The sequence below is a fragment of the Schistocerca serialis genome, chromosome 8 (assembly GCF_023864345.2).
Source record: "Schistocerca serialis cubense isolate TAMUIC-IGC-003099 chromosome 8, iqSchSeri2.2, whole genome shotgun sequence".
Lineage (NCBI taxonomy): Eukaryota > Metazoa > Arthropoda > Insecta > Orthoptera > Acrididae > Schistocerca > Schistocerca serialis.
This window is the reverse complement of record NC_064645.1, coordinates 483,526,968-483,552,814: the sequence shown is the minus strand read 5'-3', so window position 1 is coordinate 483,552,814 and position 25,847 is coordinate 483,526,968.

Below are 25,847 nucleotides of genomic sequence, written 5' to 3'. Positions count from 1 at the left end.
GCAACGATCTCTTGGGACTCTGTAGGGGTTATTGTATTTGATGACCTCCCCTCATGGTGCAACGATCAACTATCAAATTAAGAAAACAATTCAACGCGTTCATCACCATAAAAATGCAGAAGAACGTCTGCTTCTCCATGACAAGGCAAGGCCTCTCACAAGTCTGCGAACCCGAGAGGTGCTCACAAAATTACACTGGACTATTCTTCCTCATCCGCCCTGCAGCCCGTGTCTCGTACCTTCTGACTGCCGTCTTTTTCGTCCAATGAGGGGTACACTCCGCGGGAGGTAATACGTGAACGTTACGGAGGTTATTCATGCAGCAAAACGTTAGCCCCCACGCAAATGACAAGAGTGGTACCAAGGGAGGATACAACCCTCCCGCCGGCCGTGTGGCCGAGTGGTTCTAGGCGCTTCAGACCGGAACCGCGCGACTGCTACGGTCTCAGGTTCGAATCCCTGCCTCGGGCATGGATGTATGTGATGTCCTTAGGTTAGTTAGGTTTAAGTAGTTCTAAGTTCTAGGGGACTGATGACCTCAGGTATTAACCCCATAGTGCTCTGAGCCATTTGAACCATTTTGAACAACCCTCCCAAAAATGTGGCGTGAGGTTGTCGCATTGAACGAAGATTGTGCTAGTCTAGTGGTTCTAGGCGCGCAGTCCGGAACCGCGCGACTGCTACGGTCGCAGGTTCGAATCCTGCCTCGGGCATGGATGTGTGTGATGTCCTTAGGTTAGTTAGGGGACTGATGACCTCAGGTACTAACCCCATAGTGCTCTGAGCCATTTGAACCATTTTGAACAACCCTCCCAAAAATGTGGCGTGAGGTTGTCGCATTGAACGAAGATTGTGCTAGTCTAGTGGTTCTAGGCGCGCAGTCCGGAACCGCGCGACTGCTATGGTCGCAGGTTCGAATCCTGCCTCGGGCATGGATGTGTGTGATGTCCTTAGGTTAGTTAGGTTTAAGTAGTTCTAAGTTCTAGGGGACTGATGGCCACAGATGTTAAGTCCCATAGTTCTCAGAACCATTTGAACCATTTTTTTTGAAGATTGTGCTGAAAAAAAATTGGGTTTTGTAGCCAAAGGAGTGGGCAGAAATATGGTGTATTCGAATGCTGAATAAAACAAATCTATTTTCAGAAACACGTGTTGCACTGCTTTTTGAACTCCCTTCGTACTTTTAGATCTAAGGATTTCTGTTCGTTAAGAATGACGTGCTACTTTTGAATTGCTAAGAATTGTTCTGTCCAATCACAGAACTGCTATCACACTCCTCAAGCTAGTATTTTGTTCACTTGGCGACACTGCGAAACTACACAATGTAATCAAGTGTGTCCAGACACCCCCAAAAACGTACGGTTTTCATATTACGTGCATTGTGCTGCCACCTGCTGCCAGGTACTCCATATCAGCGACCTCAGTAGTCATTAGACATAGTCAGAGAGCAGAATGGTGCGCTCCGCAGAACTTCCGTACTTCGAACGTGGTCAGGTGATTGGGTGTCACTTGTCGTACGTCTGTACGCGAGATTTTCACACTCCTAAACATCCCTAGGTCCACAGTTTCCGATGTGATAGTGAACTGGAAACTTGAAGGGACACGTAGAGCACAAAAGCGTACAGGCCGACCTCGTCTGTTGACTGACAGAGACGGCCGACAGTTGAAGAGGAACGTAGTGTGTAATAGGCAGACATCTATCCAGAGTTACGTTTGGCGTAAGGAGCGGAAACATTGGACGATTGAACAGTGGAAAAATCTGTGGAGTGAGGAATCACGGTAGACAATGTGGCGATCCGATGGCAGGGTGTGGGTATGGCGAATGCCCGGTGAACATCATCTATCAGCGTGTGTAGTGCCAACAGTAAAATTAAAGAGGCGGTGGTGTTATGGTGTGGACGTGTTTATCATGGAGGGGGCTTGCACCCCTTGCTGTGTTGCGTGGCACTATCACAGTACGCCTTCTGGCTTCCCACTGTTGAAGAGCAATTCGGGGACGGCAATTGCGTCTTTCAACACGATCGAGCACCTGTTCATAATGCACGGCCTGTGGCGGAGTGGTTTCACGACAATAACATCCCTGTAATCGACTGGCCTGCACAGACTCCTGACCAGAATCCTATAGAACAAGTTTGGGATGTTTTGGAAAGCCGACTTCGTGCGAGGCGTCACCGACCGACATCGTTACCTCTCCTCAGTGCAGCACTCCGTGAAGAACGGGCTGCCATTACCCAAGAAACTTCCATCACCTGATCAAACGTATGCTTGCGAGAGTGGGACCTGTCATCTAGGCTAAGAGTGGGCCAACACCATACTGAAAGCATTACCGATGGAGGGCGCCACGAACTTGTAAGCCATTTTCAGCCAGGTGTCTGGATACTTTTGATCACATTGTGTGTGTGGAACGCCTTCCGGAACGTAAGGAACACGGCATCTGCTTGGGCGCCAGTACGTACTGCCTTCTGGATCTCTCGGACGAACAGTTCAAACTGGGTTTACGCGATCGTTGTGGCGGAAACTATGATGATTCCAGAGTTTTTCTCTGTCCTAAACATATAAATGTCAAAAATATTTCGATTTCATAGTAAAGTTAATCGTAACAAGACGTCTACGTATTTTACAATATGACTCAGGCCATAGTGTGTCGAAAATTTTGTTTTAAGAAATCCTCAAACCTTCATCGTCACCGTTACTCATGAAATGAATGCGTAGTAACTTTTGTCTTCGAAACTGTAATTTAAGCCCTTGGTACCACTCATATTTGTTTTTATATTTTCTTGTTTTGGGACTTCATTTCTTTACACTCGTGACTTTATGTTGTGTTTCGTAGCACTACAGATATTGACATACTGCCTATTGGCTTCTGTCTTGAATTCTACAACCGACATTTGTTTGTGCGCCATTAGCAATGGAGGCTGAAACTTTGACAATGTCAGCCATTCGTGCAAGCTGAAACGTCATAAAAGTTGTCAATCAAACGTGGGCCGAAGAACACAACAAACAGTATGTCAACAAGTGGTCGCTAGAGCATCAATAATTTTAAAGGTGTACATTGTTGTAAAATGCACACCAGCGTCTTCTTTTTTTAAAAAAAAATCCATCTATATCTACATCTACATTATACTCCACAAGCCACTTAACGGCGTGTGGCACATGTTCTTTTTATACCACTAACTGAGCCTAACTAACTCCTCTCGCGAAAAGCGCGTGGGAAGAATGATGTCGGTAAGCCTCTGTATTAGCTCTATTTTTTTTGAGTTTTCCCCTCATGGTCGTTACGCGAGACGTATGCAGAGCGAAGTAATATGTTGTCCGACTCTTCCTGGAAACTGCTGTCTGGAAATTTCAACAGCAAATGTTTCCGTGATGCACGATGCCTCTCTTGTAACGTCTGCCAGTGGAATTTGTTGAGCATCTCTGCAACGATCTCGTGTCGACTAAACGATCTCGTGACGAAACGTGCAGCTCTTCGCTGGATCTTCTCTATCCTATCAGTCCTATCTGGTAGGGATGCCAGGTAGATGAACAACAATACTCAAGAATGGGTCGAAAAAGCGCCTTATAACCACTTCCTTTGTGGGTGATTTACATTTCCTTAAGATTCTTCCGATGAATCTGAGTCTTGCATCTGCTTTTCCCATTATCTGTTTTAAATGGTCATTTCACTTAATGTCGCTCCGGACAGTTACCGCTAGATGGCTCAAATGGCTCTGAGCACTATGCGACTTAACTTCTGAGGCCATCAGAACTAATTAAACCTATTTAACCTAAGGACACCACACACATCCATGCCCGAGGCAGGATTCGAACCTGCGACCGTAGCGGTCGCTCGGCTCCAGACTGTAGCGCCTAGAACCGCACGGCCACACCGGCCGGCCCACCGCTAGATAGTTTATGGCAGATACTGTTTTCATCGGTTTGTCGGATTTCTTTTCTTATGTATGCGCAATATGTTACATTTATTTTCGTTCAGAATCAACTGCCAGAGCTTGCACCACCCATAAATTTTCTGGAAATCATTCTGCAAATCGTTTGCTATCTTCTGGCGTCGCTACTTTGTTATAGACACTCGCATCATCTTCGAACAGCCTTCGGGCGCATCCGATGCTTTCTGCTACATCATTTATATATATACTGTAAACAGTAACGGTCCTATCTTACTTCCTTGGGATACTCCGGAAATTACCTTTGTATCTGTCGATTTTATTCCGTTAAGAGCGTCGTGTTGAGTTCTGTCTGCAAGAAAGTCTTGAATCCAGTCGCAAATGTGCTCGAATACTCAATAAGCTCGTTTTTTTTTCACTAAGTGGCAATGCAGGACTGTGTCAAATGCCTTCCTGAAGTCAAGGAACACGGCATCAACCTGAGCGCCGTTGTCCACTGCGCTGTGGATCTCAAGGAGGAACAGAGCGAGCTGAGTTTCGCAGGATGTTTGCGGAATCCATGTTGATTTTGAAAGAGGAGATTTTCCTTCTCAAAGAACGTCATAATTCATGAACATAAAATATGTTCCATAATCCTACAATCGATTGGCGTCAACGATATAGGTCTATAATTGTGTGCATCTGTCCAAGGCCCTTCTTGAAACCAGGAATGAAGTCTCTAGTTACCCTTCGGTGCTCAAGTGATCTACGATAAATTACTGCTAGAAGGGGAGCAAGTTCTTTTGCACAATCTTCTTAGAATCTTAGAGCTATCTCATCTGGTCTTGACGTCTTTCCAGTACTATGCGATAGTAGGTGCGTTTCTATTCTGTGATTCTCTAAAATTCGTAAAATTCTTGTTGAGTGGCGCCATGGCACCAGTTACTGTCACGTGGGTGGCAGTGGGGGTTAACGATTGTGTGTTATTAATAAGAGAGTTAGGCATAAACTAGCCGAACATGAGCGTGCACCGGGCGCAGAGTTCAGTAGCACAGACCTGGAGCTACGTAGCTCCGATGACTTCATAGTTAAATGAATCAAAACAAGACGTCCACAAACTACACATTGCGCTAAAGGACATAGCGTGTCAACGCCTGACCTCCGTCCAGATAGTTTACACCATGGACTGTTTGAGCTGAAGAAGTCTCTGGGAGCTTCTATGGTCTAAGGCAAACTTGGAGGGTATTGAGCATCAGCTGTCCCCCCTATCCTCACCGTCAAGAGTCACAAGAATGCGCCGAAATGTTCCAATAGTATATAAAAATCACTGAATGAGCATTTAAAGAGAATGTCTTGAGCAAATCATCCGCTTTAAATGTAAATATTGGAAGTCATGCCCGTACAGCTTGACGAGCAGCGTGATTGCGACATAGGGACGTTTATGGTTATGCTGGGCTTATCCCAGATCTCTAACTCAGAAAATACGTGACATCAACAACTGAAAACCTAAAGCCTACAGGATGCACAAACAGATGGCACACACGACATCGCTTTTTTATATTAACTGAAAACTATGGCGATACGAAGGACATCCGGCTGCAAATTTGAAATAAAAATAAATTTGCCAACTTATGAAACAGCAGACCCCGTACATCATATTAAATGCCGAGAATGTTAAATGCCGAGAATGGGAGAGCTAAAATAACTATTGTAAGATTATATTGGCTACTCATTGGATTATTGAAAAAATGACAAGGGTAACGGAGATACGACCTGAGTAAGAAACCTAGAGAACTAAAAGATTTGTGGCAATCATCTCGTGTGTCAGTCATTTTGTGCGGTGCAGAAGATCACATGTTAGCTGCTGCAAACCACGCCGAATGCCAAGCAGGTGAAGTAGGTGCCCTGGTCAGTAGTACCTATGGTCTAAGGTTTTAAATGTTCTGATTCTATCAATAAAATGAAACATTATGATAAATACGCGACGTTTTTAGCGATGATTCGCCAGCTGTGTTGTCAAGGGTCGACTCAGCTGCTGAAAGATCGACCAGAGACGAATCTGTGTCGACTCCACGAACGCCTATAAAGTGCGAAAATAGATGCAATGCAGTGAAGAAGAAAACAGCAAAATATGAACGACGGACGGAGGGATCTAACAATTAATTACGTAAGTCACTTTATTCTACCTGACGTAGCCAACCGAACACTAAACAGACGATTTTATTTCAGTGCAACGATTTCATAGCAAATTTTATTGTTATGAATATCGAGCTTATTTATGCTAGAATAAAAGAATAGAGACATTAAAAAGCGTGCGCAAGAGATAGAGAAAGAGAGACAGATTGATCAATGAAACACACTTGCTTTGCTAAAATAATTTACTTCTATTGCTTAGATAAAAATAGCTTATGAATACTGAGATAATTTATGTTGGGATAAAATAATGGAGGTATGAGAAAAGAGAGAGAAAGAAGTAAAACAAAACACATTTTCATCAGTACAATAATTTACTTCCATTTCTTAGTTAAAAATAGCGTATGAATGCTGAGCTTATTTGTGTTGAAATAAAAGAACGGAGATATTCATAACAGAGACACATAACTGCAAAAAACGTATTTGCATAACTATAATAACTTATTTTCATTTCTTAGTTAACAGTAGCGTCGTGTTCAGACAGTTTATTGTACTCAACTCCACTGTTGTGATATTAATGCACATCACTTTTAAAATATCTCTCACTTGATGTGAATATTTAAACATTGCGGTAAAAATTTCTTATTATAATTGAATATATACGATGACATTTTGATATTTCTCCGTATTTGGAAGAACGTAAAGAAGATTTTAGAAATAGATTTCAGAATATCCTTAATATCATCATTTCAGACAGGTCACGAAACATTTCTCAAACCTATAAAAACCAGATATATCGCTACAGTAAGATTAGTAGATATATCAACAAATGCGGTGTTAAAAGTGAAATAAAAAAAGAATTTTAGGTTGAAATGCCAATTCAAATATTGATTCAGCTGCATATAAATAAAAAAAATTCTAGTGAATTTGTCAGATAGTGATATTTGTATCTATTAATAAAACAAAAAAGAATCGGATTGTTTCCATGCGTTCTTAGCATAGCGATATTGCCTTGCTAGTTATACGTACAAGATGTGAAACTATTTGTAATGAAAGAACTTTTAAGTAAATTTTAAATCAGATTTGTGCTTTATAGTCTGTACGTAAGTATGATAACTAACTACATCAAAAACAGTAATTGCATACACGTTCCAAAATGTTTAAGTTTCGGAAACGCCTTGCTCAAAGTGACTGTTGCTTGTATTGATAAAGAAATAACTTCTTTCACACAAATGTTGGAAAACATAATTCGACTTGAAAATTAAGTGATACTACCATAAAAATTGCCAAATTGCGATTGATAAAGGGATCAACAAGTCAATCAAACAACGTAACAGCAATTGTCTTGTCAGAATCTTCATATTCATTAAAATTATTTAAAATGATCTGTAAGTTGAATTTATGTTACTGGTGCTGTTTTTTCCTTCACATATGTTGTTTCCTTTCACATGTGTTGGCATTTTTCACGTGTGTTGTTTTTTGATTGAAGTTACTGTACCGTATTTTCGACAGAGTGCTATCTGCATGCTATTCCGTGTATGATTTCATGAAATTTGTTTTGTTGTGTTATTAAGGTCTCAAAATTAAGTATGTGTCTGAGGCAAAAAGAGGGGGGTGGGTGACGACATTACGACAAAGGTTAAATCCTAACAGTGCAATAATCTCTTTTCAAGTCATTAATTATTTTAAGTTCAACTGACAAACATTTTGTAGTGCATTTCATTATCATTCATTCAAGCTTTGATTATTATTAGAAAAGTACGAAAAAAAACTATTTTCTTATGAAATGACTCTTACATCTCGGAACCTAGATACAGCGTACAAGCTTTTTTTTTTTAAAGTAATTGTCACCTGCTGTCGGTTTTAGCAGACATTCAAAGAGATGAACGGAGTCTTGACGGGGCGACGTGAAGACGCAAGCAATTTGTAAGAGCACGGCGCGAGATGGTGAGAAAACACGCTACTTTCAATTCACAAATGGAGTCATACCAGTAGCTGATAAAGGACATAAATAGGAGTCAGTAAATGGGGTAGAATGCTCCATATTTGGGTACACGCATTCGTGAAAACATCAACTGGAAGAAACATACGAGCCAGACGAATCAACCTCCTTACATATTTTGCGTATTTCCACTCAATCTTATGGAATAATTTTCTGGGGTAACTCATCACTTAGAAAAACGTACTGTTTTCACAAAAGTGAGCAGTACGAATAACATGTGGTGTTCTCCCGCTGTCGTTATTAAAGTAAGTAACCACTAACTAGTTTTCGAGTATAGTGTCATTAATGTTAACAATAGTCATGTATCATACACACCTGTAAACTGACTCGTTCCCCATCATTTCGATAAAAGACTCGTTCAAATGATCTATAGAACATGTAACTAACTAACTAACTAACTAACTGACTGACTGACTGACTGACTGATTTACCTCAAATGAATTATGATTCACGGGATAGCGTAGCCATCTTGTTAACAGCAACTGAGATACTTTGAACATAGCAAACGCGTGTATAGCCTTCGTATCTAGGAGTAGATCGTAGCACCGTGACTTTACTGACTGCGGTACACTTTGATGGTCGAAAACGATCTGATTAATTGCTGAAAACAAAAGCCAGAATCGCACAATTCGGTTATTATTTCCATTTCTGACACAGTGATGAACTTTCATCTCATTGATACTCTACCTGACTTTTTGCCACCTATTTCGAAATATGCCTGATAACTTAGAGGCTTTAATACATGCTGCATAAACAGGACAGTAGTGTGCCATCCCTCTGTCTTTTTAGCCAATATAGCCGCTTTTATTACAACTCGTTCTCAGAATGAAGTTCTCAATTCATTTTCTTGTTGGTCCATTCTACAACTTACGAATAAATAATACCATGTCCTTAACACAGACGTGAGCCATTTTAACATTATACTGCATTTAAAAAATCAAATACGTCATGGTAAACATTAATACGTTAGGCCCAGATTTTCTCCAAGCTATTCGTCCCACCGTCATGCCTTTCCGATGGTGAACAGAAGATGGAATGAGATGATGAAGGCAGCATGACACCGGCAGTTCATATGCCGTCGTGCAAGGCAGACACATCCACCGAAGAGAAGTCTATTGAACACTTTCGAGGCAGAAATGGGGCAGACCAGTTTCCTTTCAGTGGTATGACACGCTGTAACCAGGCGCCTAAATACGTTCGCAGATTGCGCAGATGAATTCAAGCGTAATGATTCCGGTTTACAACAAGGGTGTTGTCCATTTCTCTGGAAGGGATATGTGAGCGGAAACAGAATTAGAATTCATCAAAAGCAAAGGAGGATACACGGGGTAAGAAGATAATGCGTTTATGCGGCGGCTGACTCGCTCTGTAGCTTTAAGCCTTTAAAACCCCTGCTGTCAGGTCATTGGAATGGCTCTACATGCCTCAATGGTCACCCAACACACACGATCTTCGCAGTAGTGTAAACGAATATTGATACTCCGAAAGTCTTGTTGGTAAGTAAGAAACAGCTGGGGATATACCTCTGTTACAGCGAAAACTTTCATTTAAATAATTTATTTACTAAATTCTTTTTAAATTTCAGTTAATAAGAAAATATTTCTTCCAACTCCTTGCGAGGATCCCCAGTTCTAAATTAATCTCTACTGTGCCCCGTGCACTGTCATAACCACTTCGGGTTTTGTAAAGAATGTTGTGAGGCTTCTATACTGTGCTAAGCAATTCGATTTCTCAGCACTGCCGCATCCTATGAGCGCAATTTCGCTTGATATCGAAATAATTTCTCATTCGGTCTCACTAGGTTGAGTGTAACCCTTTCCATACCTTTCCTCCATTGAAATGGTGATCCGCATGCCAACTAGCAAGCTCGGCATTAGCAGCCAGCGATGTACCAAGGGCAAGCAATTAACGCTTAGTTTCCCCTGGCCAGCAATCAGGTGTCGAAATGTGGACACATAGGCGGAAAACGGTCAGTCTAATACTGACAGACGTAGTCCACTTAGTGGTTCAGTTACAGCTGTGGAGAAAACACCAGTTCATAAAGTTTATGATATGTTTGTTGTCTGTTGCCATACTGTTCATGACAAGGGTGTTGTCTCTTCAGATGTAACTCACCATGCTGGTCTGTCCTGTGCATGCCTCTTCATCTCTGAACAGCTGGTGCAACATAGATTCACTTGACCCTGGGATGGCACAACATGGTGGATCCCAGCAGGATAATGCAAGATTTCACGCCGCAGTTCCCACCACAAACACCTGAGTGACCATGCTGGCCCCCTGACTTGTCACCCATAGGGCGTGTCTGAGATTCCTGCAGCCAGCAATCTTCTCGAACTGACCTAACATGTATTTCAGGTATGGCAAGAAACACCTCAAGATGACACTCAGAGGCTGTTTCTTCCCGTACCTCAACGAAAATAAGAGTGTATTTGTGCCCACGGGCGTCAGACCTCATACTGATGTTGACAATGTACATCATTTCCGAACGAACGTAGCTGGCTACATACGTGAAAGTGACCAAAATTGTAAAAAAATTTTATTGGTTCTTCATTTACTAAATGGTACTGGAATTTCAATTCCTGAATTTTACGTTCCAGTTCCACTCCCAAGTATGACAAAAATAATAAATGACAAAAGCTAGCGCAGAGCCACGTCCCTTTCTTGTCCCGTTTTTCCTGAAATTATTTATTGCTGCCGCCTTTTCTTTTACTTTTATGCAATCAGCATGCAAGGAACGTTTGTTTAGTACATCACTGTGGTATAACATCACTGCCACTGATTTGGTATTCTTTGGTTTATGGTGTTTGTTTACTAGTGTTTTTGCAAATGAGTAAGTTTCACACAAGTTGTGCGTGGATCCATTATTGCAATCTGCTGCATTCCTCATCCAGTAAAGTGTAATTACGAGTACTACGCCTTGATAATCTCGGCAGACTACCAACTATACAGAGGCTAGAGTTTGATCCAACAGCTTTCACACTGCCGGTAGAGAAGGAAATCGGTGACAGGACAATTGTCGCAGCTGGTTATTGCCACTCAGTCTGAAAATCAGCTTAACCAAAGAAGACAAGCAAAGCAAAGGTTTATTGAGTAGGGAATGGAGTATGCATATGGTTTGCACTAGTTCACCCACAGAAGGTCAGGCCTTAGACAAACCCTGTCAGATCTTTGATTCAGATTTCCCGTGACTTACATTAGGGAACTTTACGTACCTTTTCATACAGACCACTGATATTAGAGTACCTAAATTTGGCATACAACTAGTCAATATTATTGTGAAATATTCTGTCGAAGGAATATTTACTTAATAGCAGTAAAAATCTAGCAAAGGAAGATATCGAAATTCTGTTCCACAAATATTTGTAATAATGGCACACAAAATTTTGTACAAGATTGCATTAATTTCGTTTTGATAGATTTTTCAAAAGAGTAACATTTGTACTCACATTGTTGAAAAAATTACAACTGCTTTTAATTAAAAACATAATGCGTCATTGAGCATGAAAACATATGTGCGCATATGTATACAACATTTCTTAAAAACTGTCCTATATTGAGTTACATTGTCTTGAAAGCTTTGGATTTTTAAAAGGTTTGCTGAAACTACTGCAATTTCGTTTACGTCCCCCCGTACAATTTAATCGCTTAGTATTCGTTATGTGGAGAACATCTCAACAAAGTTTGATAAATATCGAACTGGTGCTAAATGGTTCAACACTGCCCATTTCCGTCGGTGTTTAATGCGCTGCAGTACTTTGTTCTTGCAATACTATTTCAGATACGAAGCATTTACAGCACACTGTTGTGCATGTTGTTGGAGCAGTAGGCCGCAAAAGTATTTTTGGCACACCCTGTACAAGCCCGTATAACACTGCGGTACTCAGACGTCACGTACGCTAATGCTCTATAATTCCACTAATTTATGTATCACCCTCGTTGAGCGCCCTCCGTGTTTCAAATCATTTATGTGCTTCTATCACTGCATCGGCTAGTGTCATGATGACTGACTTCAGTACATGATGACAATAATGCAATTTTGGCGTTTGTAATTACGAGCTAAAACGTTTCGTACTTATTTCCTGTCTTCGCTCTTTCATTCCGACTATGTAATTAGAAAGACTGCCTTCTCAATGTGAATTATTCAAAATTAATTGGTTCAGTGATTCATCCGATAAGTCGTTGGACGGAAGCGCAGAGTACCCTAGACAAGATTTGCGTTTGGTGTAATAAATGGCAGCGCTCTTCAAATGTGGATAACTATAATACTTATAACAAATACAAAGAGCCAAATACAAAAATGGCTCTGAGCACTATGGGACTTAACATCTATGGTCATCAGTCCCCTAGAACTTAGAACTACTTAAACCTAAGGACATCACACAACACCCAGTCATCACGAGGCAGAGAAAATCTCTGACCCCGCCGGGAATCGAACCCGGGAACCCGAGCGCGGGAAGCGAGAACGCTGCCGCACGACCACGAGCTGCGGACAAGCCAAATACAAGATTATCGGCAAACATCTTGATCATGTCACATAGTGTAAGTTTTTAGCGTAATACAAAGAAGTGATACGAAATCAGTGATACGAATTCAGAGTTAGAGAAGATAGTAGTGATAATTGGGTTTATTGGATGAGTCTCTACAAGCAGTATTGTATCTGTGAAGGAAATCCCATATAAGACGAGAAGTGCAACAAATCCTATCGTTCAAGTGCCTGAAGTCCTCATCAAGTAGGCACAACAATGGTGCAACGGCGTGAAAAGGCCGGTATAGCCCATACGAAAAAGTAAGAGGAACGCTTCGTGAGAGTAAATGGGAAAGCTTGGAAGAAAGACGACGTAGTTCAAGGGAGATCCATGTGAGCAGATTCATAGATTCTGTATTCAAAGAAAACTGAGCGAACATTATATTGCCAGCGTCGTATGCAGGGAGAATGTTACTTATTTATTGATTTAAACTGATATGATTAGAGCCATCAGGCCGTCACTTACATGGGACCAGGGTTTCACACAGACAGTACCTTTCTTAACATCAGAGCTGCCTAAAGAATAACGATTATAATACGTCAAAATAGTTAGGCGGAATAAGGGGAAACAGTCCTCATTCGCCGAGGCGGATGGAAAACCGCCTAGAAACCGTCCACAGACTGGCCGGTTCACCGGACCTCGACACAAATCCGCCGGGCGGATTCGTGCCGGGGACCAGGCGCTCCTTCTCGCCCGGAAAGTCGTGTGTCAGACCGCACGGCCAACAGTGCGGGAAAAGTATCGTAACATATTAACAACTCGGTGCAAATGAATGATTGTGTCGGAGCATGTTGACAAAGGTCTCCCGGTCGTGCACAGAACGTTGGACAACACACTGAACGAGCTCGGAGTGGCTGTAGCATCGAATGTGGTTCACTCCGCAACACGAGGCAGTTCAAGGAACAGGGAAGGACAGTATGTGTCAATTAGCGAACAGTTACGGTGCACTGTGGTCGTGCTATTCGGTACATGTTCCGGAGACAACATTCGGACGACTTCGCACTGGGAAGAATCATCGGGAAACTGGAAGTGTAACGAGTGTAACCACGCATTGTTTCACGTGCGTGGGCACCGTTCCGAACAACAGGCACTGCTGCTAGAAGAACACTGGGTAGTCGGCTAGGGTCAACTACAGCAGCAGATGCTTGCTACGTTGTGCAACAGCCAAGGGACCCACGTCAAACAGCGGCTGCAATTTCAACCACATTTAACAAGACTGAAAGGCATACAATCTCACTTTCCACAATGGTACGACGACTACATGAGGTGGTCCTTTTGACCGACGACCAGTACATCTCGTGCCATTGACAACCGCACATTGGAGACACCGTTTTCAGTGGTGCCAAGGACAAAGGCAAAGGTAATGGAGCAACGACCAGCAGCAAGCCGTTATTACACTGTTGCGTTGGGGATTCATGCGGCTGAGGAGGGGGGGGGGGGGGGGGGGGGGGCAGGCAGGAGTTGCTGGAAATAAAGGACAATAATCTGAATAATCTGCGGTTGGTGAAAGCAAATATGGTCTACATCCTACTGGTAGGGTGCTGTGACCCTGATTCGCCTCCGAATTGAGCGCTTTTCCCTAACACATCGCACCCTACTCCGCCTAGAGGATCCCCAGTCTGTGAGGCTACATTTTATCTGGGGCCATTTCATATTGTGATAACCAAGCAGAAGCAAATTCATTTGGTGATCTGTCCCCTATTTTAGCTTAAGACGAGACGAGTGTGCTAAAGGTTTTAAAATTTCGTGAAGTTTATGGACTGCAGGAGAAACTTTTAGGCTCGAGATTTTTGTTACGGAGTGACTTAATCTTTTTTTTTCGTATTTTCTATTTCTTTCGAGGGTTCAGCCAGCCACAGATCTTATCTATTTTTTTCCATACTATTTTTCGTTTCTGTCTTCTATCTGACAACGTACGTGATTGTCATAGTTTGTGTGTGTGTGTGTGTGTGTGTGTGTGTGTGTGTGTGTGTGTGTGTGTGCGTGTGTGTGTGTGTGTGTGTGTATCTCTGCGTGTGCATGTTTTAGAACGTTATTTAGTACTTAAATTTTGTAATTATAGTTTTAGTAATTTTGTGCCCCTTATCCATGTTCCTCTCATAAACTACCAGTACGAGCGCTAAAGACTTTGCTGTCACCCACACAGACGCATCAGCATCGTCATGATAATCATCATCATCGTAAAGCTATCACGGCATTCAACCCATTTATCATCTGACAAGTTTCATTAGGAACTTTTGGAGTTTCCATTTTTATAGAGAGTCGAGTAATTGTGGGATTTGTACGAGGACAGACTAACTGAAGTCCTGCAATGTCGATATTAGCGTGATTGTGGGACAACTATTGTGACTTTTTTTGGGACGAACCGAGTGGCATAGCACAGCGGCTAATGCCAAGACAAACGGGACAGCACAGTAGCCATCCACACGTAGAATTTGAGAAGAAATCAGGTGCATACTGGGATTATTCTCGTGATAATCCCATAGCCAATTCATTGTCCCATCTTTCTCCAAACTCAAATTGTGCTCAGTGAATACTGTCGCTATTGACGAGATGCTGAGCTTTTACTTCCCTTCTTTCTGTTTTCTGTTGAGATGGTGCTTTAGATAAAATGAGGCCACCCGAGAGATAAGCTGAAGGGAGAATTATATTTTAGTCACAGGAATGTGAACGAACAGTACATTTTCACCTCTCGCTAATCTAAGTCTGCAGTCCTAATCGTATCAAGACTTTGTGATACGCAAACAGTTTTGCTCTCAAGTATGACAGCATCAACTCGTGAATGATGTTCAGTAGTCAGTAGAGGCTACTACAGGTTTGCAGACTCCACATGTCAAGTTTTGAGTTTCTACCGGTACATCGATTTCAAACTAATCATGCTCAAGATTTGTTACTTTTGTGATTGTATCCGGAAAGGAGACCTATATGCAAATCACATTTGGCCTGCGACGAACAAGAATACGCTAAGCAACAGGAAACTGACCGTAAACAGAGGAACGGAACCCGATTCAGGACAGAGATCTCTTCCGGGTGACGCAAACTTTGAGTACGTCCGTTGATAGATTGTGGAAACGTTAGCATAAAAAGTATTGAAGCGGTATATCTTTCTAAGCCAAGAAAGCACTCCTGATATTGCGCGATGTAGGTCAGCGGTCCGCTTGCGGGTTCCACATTCCGACGCGCGCGCGTAAAGACTGATTTATACCGTATTGTGTCCCGGCAGTGCTGCGTCGTATCTGCGGCGAGCAGGGCTAACAAGGGAAGGCCGCCAATTGTGAAATTCAGATTCAATTCATACTGCGCATGATAAAAGCTCATGGCCAGAGGTGTAATGTGGCAAAGCACCAAGATGCACTTCTCAGCCGTTGTCGAGAAAATCGACAGTTAAAATAAACCGTTGCGGTGAAATACTCTCAACGATTAATAGTTATCGACAGCGTCGTGGCGCAGCGGTAAGCGCTCGGGTTCGTAATCCAAAGGTCGCCGGATCGAATCTCGCGCCATGCGAAATTTTTTTTTTTAGTATTTGTTTTTTGTTATTCAAATGTGTCTATACACACACACACACACACATATATATATATATATATATATATATATATATATATATATATATATATATAATTCCCGACAATCAGTTGCAACAACTATGCATATAATAAGTTGTTGAAGGTCGTTTGTCGTGGAAAAACTGGCGACTTCGAACACCATTATGTTTTCCGCAAACAAAGTTGTATTTCACAAATGTTATTAATTGTCTTCATAATGTCAACCACGTATAGTTAACGGAAGACGTAGAAACGATATTCCGAAATGAATACGTATAGCGTAAGTCAAACGTTCGAATTAGAATAGAGACCCCATGAACACAAATTTGCTTTGGCAGGTATGAAATAAAGCTCCGTTACTCGCTCGTTACACTTGAATGACAGATGTTGAATGGGCCGAAATGAGCCGCCGCATAAAAGCGTAGTTGCCTGCTAACTTCGAAAGAAGGTAGATGCGGTCCCTAGCGCAACTTATAACATCGCCGAAAATCAGTGCGGGCGTGAGAGCTTTGGTACACCCTGTTAAACAAACGGAAAAGTGGAGGCGGTACAATTGGAGAGCGATCCGCCTTCACCAAAATGCATAAGCAATTCATTAGTAGTTTATATATATATATATATATATATATATATATATATATATATATATATATTTGAATTACAAAAACTAATAATTAAAAAAATGTTGCATGGCGCGAGATTCGATCCGGCGACCTGCCGATTACAAACCCGAGCGCTTACCGCTGCGCCACGACGCTGTATGAAATTATTAACCGTAGAGAGCATTTCACCGCAACGGTTTCTTTTAACTGTCGATTTTCTCGACAACGGCTGAGAAGCGCATCTTGGTGCTTTGCCACATTACACCTCTGGCCATGAGCTTTTATTATGCGCAGTATGAATCGAATCTGAATTTCACAATTGGCGGCTTCCCCTTGTAAGTTTCAGTTCCCTTCCACACAAGCAAGTCCTCATTCAATACCGGCATCAACAACTCCGGCACCGGCGGTGGTGCGGTGTAATTTCGTTTCGGAACGAGACAAGCAAAGAGCTAAATTCTCGTTAAAGCGGTTTTGTTCTGCAGCTACCCAATCTCACGTCGTCCTTCCCTTTTCTGGATGAAGACATGACGATTAAACAGCATTAACTCTTATACTGGTAATAATTGGTTTTAACATTTACTTTGTTTCACTTTGATATTCGGCTACTCTCCATACTATGTTAACGTATTTTTGCAACATTTTCACAAATAAAATAAAGTCAGAAAGAGTGTATGGTTCAATATATTTAATTATATTGTACCATAATTATTCAACTACTACAACGAGTAATATTTCATTCGTTGTCATTTAGATGACACGCTGTTGTCTCTCTGTAATATTCGAAAACGTAGTCCGCAGTCATGTTTTCGCTCTTTGGAATAGGGAGAAATGTCACATGTGCACATCGCATCTTGCGTGTGTTCGATAGCACTGCTGTACGAGGCATGTTAAGAATGAGCTGCAACGTCTTGCTTTCTGTATGAAAACGGTGACTCAAACGACAAATTTAGAAGTTTTTTCGGCATTCTCCTCTCTATAGTTGATTACATCATACATCGGTGTAAGAAGTTGACGCTATAGACTCACTTCTGTAGTTGACCTAGCCACAACAGACCTCTAATAACAAGTCCCGTTACGTGTACACTGAAGAGCTAAAGAAATTGGTACACTTGCATAATATCGTTTAGGGCCCCCGCGAGCACGCAGAAGTGCCGGAACAAGACGCGGCATGGACTCGATTAATGTCTGAAGTAGTTCTGCAGGGAACTGACGCCATGAATCCTGCAGGGCTGTCCATAAATCCGTAGGAGTACAAGGGGCTGGAGATCTCTTCTGAACAGCACGTTGCAAGGCATCCCAGATACGTTCATAATGTCCATGTCTGAGGATTTTGGTAGCCAGCAGAAGTGTTTGAGCTCAGAAGAGTGTTCCTGGAGCCAGCCTGTAGCAATCCTGAACGTGTGGGTCGTCGCATTGTACTGCTGGAATTGCCCAAGTCCGTCGGAATGCACAATGAACACGAATGGATGCAGGTGATCAGACAAGATGCTTACGTGCGCGTCACCTCTCAGAGTCGTATCCACATGTATCAGGGTCCCATATCACTCCAAGTGCACACGCCTCCCGCCATTACCGAGCCTCCTCCAGCTTGAACAGTCCCCTGCTGACATGTAGGCTCCATGGATTCGTGAGGTTGTCTCCATACCCGTACATGTCCATCCGCTTGATACAATTTGAAACGAGACTCGTCCGACCGGGTAACTTGTTTCCAGTCATCGACAGTCCAATGTCGGTGTTGATGGGCTCATGGGAGGCGTAAAGCACTGTGTCGTGCAGTCATCAAGGGTACACGAGTGGACCTTCAAAACCCCATATCGATGATGTTTCGCTGAACAGTTCGCAAACTGACATCTGTTGATGACCGAGCACTGAAATCTGCAGCAATTCGCGGAAGCGTTGCACTTCTGTCACGTTGAACGATTCTCTTCATTTGTCGTTGGTCCCATTCTTGCAGTATCTTTTCCCGGCCGCAGCGCTGTCGGATATTTTACCGGATTTCTGATATGCACGGTACGCTCGTGAAATGGTCGTAAGGAAAAATCCCGAATTCATCGCTACCTCGGAGATTCTGTGCCCCATCACTGGTTCAAAATGGTTCAAATGGCTCTGAGCACTATGGCACTTAACTTCTGAAGTCATCAGTCCCCTAGAACTTAGAACTACTTAAATCAAACTAACCTTAGGACATCACACACATCCATGCCCGAGGCAGGATTCGAACCTGCGACCGTAGCGGTCACGCGGTTCCGGACTGTAGCGCCTACAACCGCTCGGCCACTCTCCCATCGCTGGTGCGCCGACTATAACACCACGTTCACACTCACTTAAATCTTGATAACCTGCCATTTTAGCAGCAGTAACCGATCTAAGAACTGCAGCAGACACTTGTTGTGTTATGCAGGCTTTGCCGACAGCAGCGCCGTATTCTGCGTGTTTACATATCACTGTATTTGAATACGCATGCCTCTACCAGTTTCTTAGACGCTTCAGTATAAGATGAAGGAAAATCCTGCTACCAGCGTGCTTGAAACAGTCCGTATGCTTTTGTGGGCAGCCATAAAAATTCTACTCACGCAACTTGGCAAGTGTATGTACTGTAGAAAAATACTGAATATAACAGAAAGGTACGGCGAGAAGACGCATTTGTGGGCGTAAGTAAATTTAATTCCTAAGAAAAAGAGGGTAGTTGGGCACGAGCGCCCGCGCGCGTGTGTTTTATGTGTGTGTACGTGTGTGTGTGTGTGTGTGTGTGTGTGTGTGTGTGTGTGTGCTGCATTTAACATGTGATGAAATCTTTTGTTTGAAACGCGATAAAAATTTTATTTATATGGTTCTGTCTTATAACGCGTTTCCGTGTGCATCATACTCAGACCTGGAGTACAAAATATAGTTCAAATTAACGTAGCTAACATGAAACAACGTTAGCACAAAATATGCAGCAACATATAATGTGCATCAGACATACCACTGACACGCTTCGTTACGAAGTATCGCGACTTCTATATTTACGCAGACATGAGTAACAGGGGTGGAGGAAAGTAGCGCCAGATTACGTTGCCTCGCTAGATAGTAATCAAAGCAAGGCATCAGAAGTGAAGGTGTATGTAAAGCTTATTACAGGCAGGCTATACACTTACACATCGTCATTACAGGTGTTAATGCAAAACATTAAGTCAGCAGTTCGTGGCATTGCAGGTAGCATTGCTGACTCTCGATCACGTGCTCGCACGATTTTTTCCACTCAGAACAGGAAGTGAGTTTTGTCCTTCTAATCATTTCGCCCCCCCCCCCCCCCATGAACCATGGACCTTGCAGTTGGTGGGGAGGCTTGCGTGCCTCAGCGATACAGATAGCCGTACCGTAGGTGCAACCACAACGGAGGGGTATCTGTTGAGAGGCCAGACAAACGTGTGATTCCTGAAGAGGGGCAGCAGCCTTTTCAGTAGTTGCAGGGGCAACAGTCTGGATGATTGACTGAACTGGCCATGTAACTAACCAAAACGGCCTTGCTGTGCTGGTACTGCGAACGGCTGATTAAGGGGAAACTACAGCCGTAATTTTTCCCTAGGGCATGCAGCTTTACTGTATGTTCGTATGGAGTGTAGCCATGTATGGAAGTGAAACATGGACGATAAATAGTTTGGACAAGAAGAGAATAGAAGCTTTCGAAATGTGGTGCTACAGAGGAATGCTGAAGATTAGATGGGTAGATCACATAACTAATGAGGAAGTATTGAATAGGATTGGGGAGAAGAGAAGTTTGTGGCACAACTTGACCAGAAGAAGGGATCGGTTGGTAGGACATGTTCTGAGGCATCAAGGGATGACCAATTTAGTATTGGAGGGCAGCGTGGAGGGTAAAAATCGTAGAGGGAGACCAAGAGATGAATACACTAAGCAGATTCAGAAGGATGTAGGTTGCAGTAGGTACTGGGAGATGAAAAAGCTTGCACAGGATAGAGTAGCATGGAGAGCTGCATAAAACCAGTCTCAGGACTGAAGACCACAACAACAACAACAACAATCATTTCGCCATCATCGAGGCACAAGTCCCGAAGTGACGTTGACCAGGAAGTTAAACACACCGGAAAGGGATTCCTGGCCAAGCTTAGGACACAGTATATTATATTGCAAGGTGAATTAATAAAAAGTAGCTTACATGCCCCCAATTTGCTGTGAAATTCGTTCTTTTGTCGTTTTTGTACGGTCGTGGCCTTCTGAATTAACATATTCCTATTAATCCTGCAAATGTGGAAACAATATTGCCTGGTATAACACTAATTTTTTTTTTAATCACAAAAGAAAATAATTCCTCTCCTCGGTTCGTAAGCACGTACTGCGATTTCTCTTATTGTTGGTCTGGCCTCACTTTGCAATATCACTGTCTACCATGCTAAGGTTGTATATCCGAACGGAAATGACATGTCAATAAAAACGATACAAGTTCGCATCAGCCAATGAGAATTTAAGGGTGTGGATGTTATCGAATGAAGATATCCTACTCGCTTATTCAAGGAGCGATTTTTTTCGTGTTGCAACTTACAAAATAGGACCGATGTGTGGACAGATTGCTATTACGCACTATAAAATAGTTGCTGAGATTGTTATAAAAGAGAAGCAGGTAAGTAGGAAGTCATACAAACACAAGCGTTTACGGTATGTCGTCACTGGGGACATTGGAAAAACTTATGTATGGGAGCGTATTGTACCTGGAGGATGGTGTGCCCAGGAACGCACACTGTTTATGGGGCGATACTTCAGCCTAGTGACTGTGTTTAGAATCGCACGAAGGAATGCGCACCAGAGACTGGCAGCAGCAGTTTCCGGGATTTTCAATTTTTTGTTGTTGTTGTTGTAGAGCAAGAGTGTGTTTTGCACAGCATTTGTAAATAAATCGCGTCTGACATATTTGAGTAGTTTAAAATAAACACTTCAAATAAGTATTGCATCACCCTGGTTCCCAGAACACCAGAAGATAAACGTTGGCTGTGGATATTGTATCACATACACAGTCTCTTTGACCAGAGATGTCACTAAGCCCTCCCAAAAATGTAAACAATGCATGAGCAGCGCCAATTAGACGGAGGGGCTCCGGCAGCCGATCAGTTCCAGTCATTCCACCACGAAGGAGGTACACGGCTCATGTTGCCTGTAGTTCAACCATGCCTAGACGGTCAACACCGAGGTTCGATCGCGTCCGCATTTGTGGCAGGAAGGGCTCTCAACAAGGGAAGTGTCCACGCTTCTCAGAGTGAACCAAAGTGATATTTTTCGGACATGGAGGAGATACAGAGAGCCAGGAACTGTCGATGACGTGCCTCGCTGAGGCCGCCCAAGGGCTACTACTGCAGTGGATGACCCCTAGCAACGGATTATGGCTCGGAAGAACCCTGAAAGCAACGCCACCATGTTGAATAATGATTTTCGTGCAGCCACAGGAAGTGGTGTTATGATTCAAACTGTACGCAATAGGCTGCAAGATGCGCAACTTCACTCCCGACTTCCATGGCGAGGTCCATCTTTGCAACCAAGGCACCATGCAGCGCGGTACAGATGGGCCCAACAACATGCAGAATGGACCGCTCAGGATTGGCATCACGTTCTATTTACCGATGAGTGTCGCATATGCCTTCAACCAGACAATCGCCGGAGACGTGTTTGGAGGCAACCCGGTCAGTCTGAATGCCTTGACACACTGTCCAGCGAGTGCAGTAAGGTGGAGGTTCACTGCTGTTTTGGGGTGGCATTATGTGGGGCTGACGAACACCGCTGGTGGTCACGGAAGCCGCCGTAACGGCTGTACGATACGCGAATGCCATCCTCCGACCGATAGTGCAACCATATCGGTAGCATATTGGCGAGGCATTCGTCTTCATGGGCGACAATTCGCGCCCCCATCGTGCACATCTTATTAATGACGTCCTTCAGGATAACGACATCGCTCGACTAGAGTGGTCAGCATGTTCTCAACACATGAACCCTATCGAACATGCCTGGGACAGACTGAAAAGGGCTGTTTATGGACGACGTCACCCCACCAACCACTCTGAAGGATCTACGCCGTATCGCCTCTGAAGAGTGGGACAATCTGGACCAACAATGCCTTGATGAACTTGTGAATAGTATGCCACGACGAATAGAGGCATTTGAAGCCTTTTGACTGCACAACAGAACTGTTTGTGATCGTGTTTCCAAGTTCCTGCTACGTTAGCGACAGTTTGTGAACAGTGACCAAGGGAGCCACGGAAATGGAAACACCGCAACACATCACAACGAGACTGCCACGCCAGAAGAACAAAGATGACCACAGCATTTACGAAAAGACTATGTAATATCAGTATGACCTTATTGTAAAGTTGTTTTTGTGATGCCATTTAGCCTGAAGATGAGGTTTAACCCTCGAAACATGTTGCTAAATAAATAAGTAATACAGTAGTTGAAAAAGTTTGTGACTGGTAGCGATAATTTTTTTTAGATAAACTGTTACATGAATAAAGGCATGCTTCAATGCAAGATGACATGCTACTTGGTATCAGAGATACCGGTGTGTACAGCAATCTGTACCACCACCTCTCAAGGTCTCGCTGTATGTTGGTACAACATGCAATGTGTGGTTTTCATGAGCAACAGAAAGGGCAGAAATGGTGTTTATATTGATCTCTATTCCAATTTTCTGTATAGGTTTCGGAACTCTCGGAACCGAGGTGATGCAAAACTTTTTTTGATGTGTGTATATCGCGTCTGACACATTTGAGATGTGTAAAATGTATTAAAACGATTTCGAAGATATAGTTAATTCTTTACGTAGAGAAATTTATGATGACTAAAGTGCTACACATTTTTAGAACTACCTACATAGCATGTTGGCAGTTAAGTTATATTTCGACGGTCGCCCTCCATCTTATACCCTGACACAGGAGGTGGTCTTGTACCACATAACGTGTTATACTTGCAAACGAAATGAGTTTCTTAAATTTCTTAACAATTTTACCTGTCTTAAAAATGGAAATTTCCGTTAGGTTCGAAATCTACTTATATTGCAAATGGTTTGTAATCATACTTTTGCTTAATTTGATATCGCTTTCTGAGTATTGGTGTATAGTAGAGTAATAATGTAACAGATAAACGATTAAATACAATACTGAAAAGATTTTCTCGACTATAACGCTTTTAAATCTCGATAGAATTTTGTTCCTAGTTACACGACCACACTTTAGTTTGGAATAGTAGCCTCATTTGGAGGAAACCTCAATTTTCGGAAGAATATTGCAGCACGTAAAAAGTGAATGCCATAATTTAAAAATGTAATAAGGAAATGGACTACTGGAAAAAAATTAGTGTACTATTTTAAATGCTTCCAGTTCACTTCAGAGTTATTGTTGCAGCAGTGCATATGGAGTACATGAAAAGATTACGTTTACGGATCAGTAGCACAAGCGGTTCTGAAGTACCAGGTATCGATCCATTGTGAAACACTGATTTTAATACGTGGTGCATCCTCCACGGGCGTCAGCGCATGCGCTGCCTCTGGGCTCCAGTCGACAATGCAGATGGCGGACAGTCTCCTGGGATACGTTATGCCACGCCCGTGCGACCAGTTCACGTATTTCTGTAGAGTTGATGACTGATGAGTCGCAAAAGTCACTTTTCGTCCCATCATACTACACACGTGCTCGACTGGAGGCAAGTCCAGGTATCGTGCTGTCCAGTGAAGTTATTGCACGTGTTGCAGAGCACATTGAGTTTCACTGGCAGTTTGTGAGCGAGCATTGTCCTGCTGGAATGATACGTCACCTTCCTATTGCAGAAACGGCAAAATTATGTGTCTAACAACATCCCGCAAGTACTGAGCGCTGGTTAGGGTCCTCTCCAGAAACACCAAAGGTGAACGACAGTTGCAGCTTATCGAATCCCAGACCGTAAGGCCTAGAATGGAGCCAGTGTGTCTAGGGCGAATATACGAGACAGCGCTCACCAGTCCTACATCGTAGGCGCAAATGACCTGGCATGCAGGCAGAATCAGATTTCATCGCTGAAGAGCATGGCGCGCCATTCCATCATCCAAGTGATCCTCTGACGTCACCAGTCGAGCTGTGCTCGTCAGTGCTGTGGCGTGAGCGGAAGACGGGCTGGAGGCGTGCGTGCCCGTAGTCCCACTCCTGATAACCGGTTCACAGAAGTTCGTGTTGACGCATCTGGTCTCACAAGCCCTCTTACCTTTGCTGTGAAAGCTGTAAGATCTGCCACTGCTGCCCTTACAATACGATGATCCTGCGCGGGCGACCAGAATCTAATTTATGGGTGTGAAAATGTTCACGTGACCACAGATACCAGCGTCGTTGAACAACTGACGCTGCACGTCCAAATTGTGTGGCTATATTCCGAAAGGACCATCCCGCCACACGGAAGGCCAAAATTTCACCACTTTGAAACTCGTTCAGTACGCTGAAGTGTTGCTGACTGCTTGTTTCACATTTTTGCGCCACACAATCTTCTGGGTGTGAGCATTTCCATATTAAAGGTTAGCGCTCTGGTAGCTACGAAACTACGCTGTATGTTGATGGACAACGTTGAAGCGATTATCAGTACATCTACTATTCCCCAGCTGGCATGTGCCGTCATCGGATCAAAATCTGAATAGTATTTTCAGGTGTAATAATTTTTTTTCCGGCTGCGTATATGAAATTTCTATTACAGGGGTGGCTAGAGGGGAAAGTGTGAAACGTATAGCGAGTTACAACACTCTCACCTACTACATGAAAACCACTAGCTTTAGCTGTACAACAGATGACAAAGTGACTCATTATAAACAGAAAATATAAGAAATAACATGATCGAGCCGGAAAATTACATCGTTTGTATATAATGATCTAAGATTTCTCCAGTTGTACCACTTCTCTACAACGTACTGTACTGGCTTTGATTAACTTCGGCATTCAAAGGAACAAAGAGAGAGAGAGTTTCCACCTAACCTGTTACACACATACAATATTTATTACTGCAATTACATCTCTATGTTCAAATGGTTGAAATGGCTCTGAACGCTATGGGACTTAACATCTGAGGTCTTCAGTCCACTAGAACTTAGAACTACTTAAACCTAACTCACCTAAGGACGTCACACACATCCATGCCAGACGCAGGATTCGAACCTGCGACCGTAGCGGTCGCGC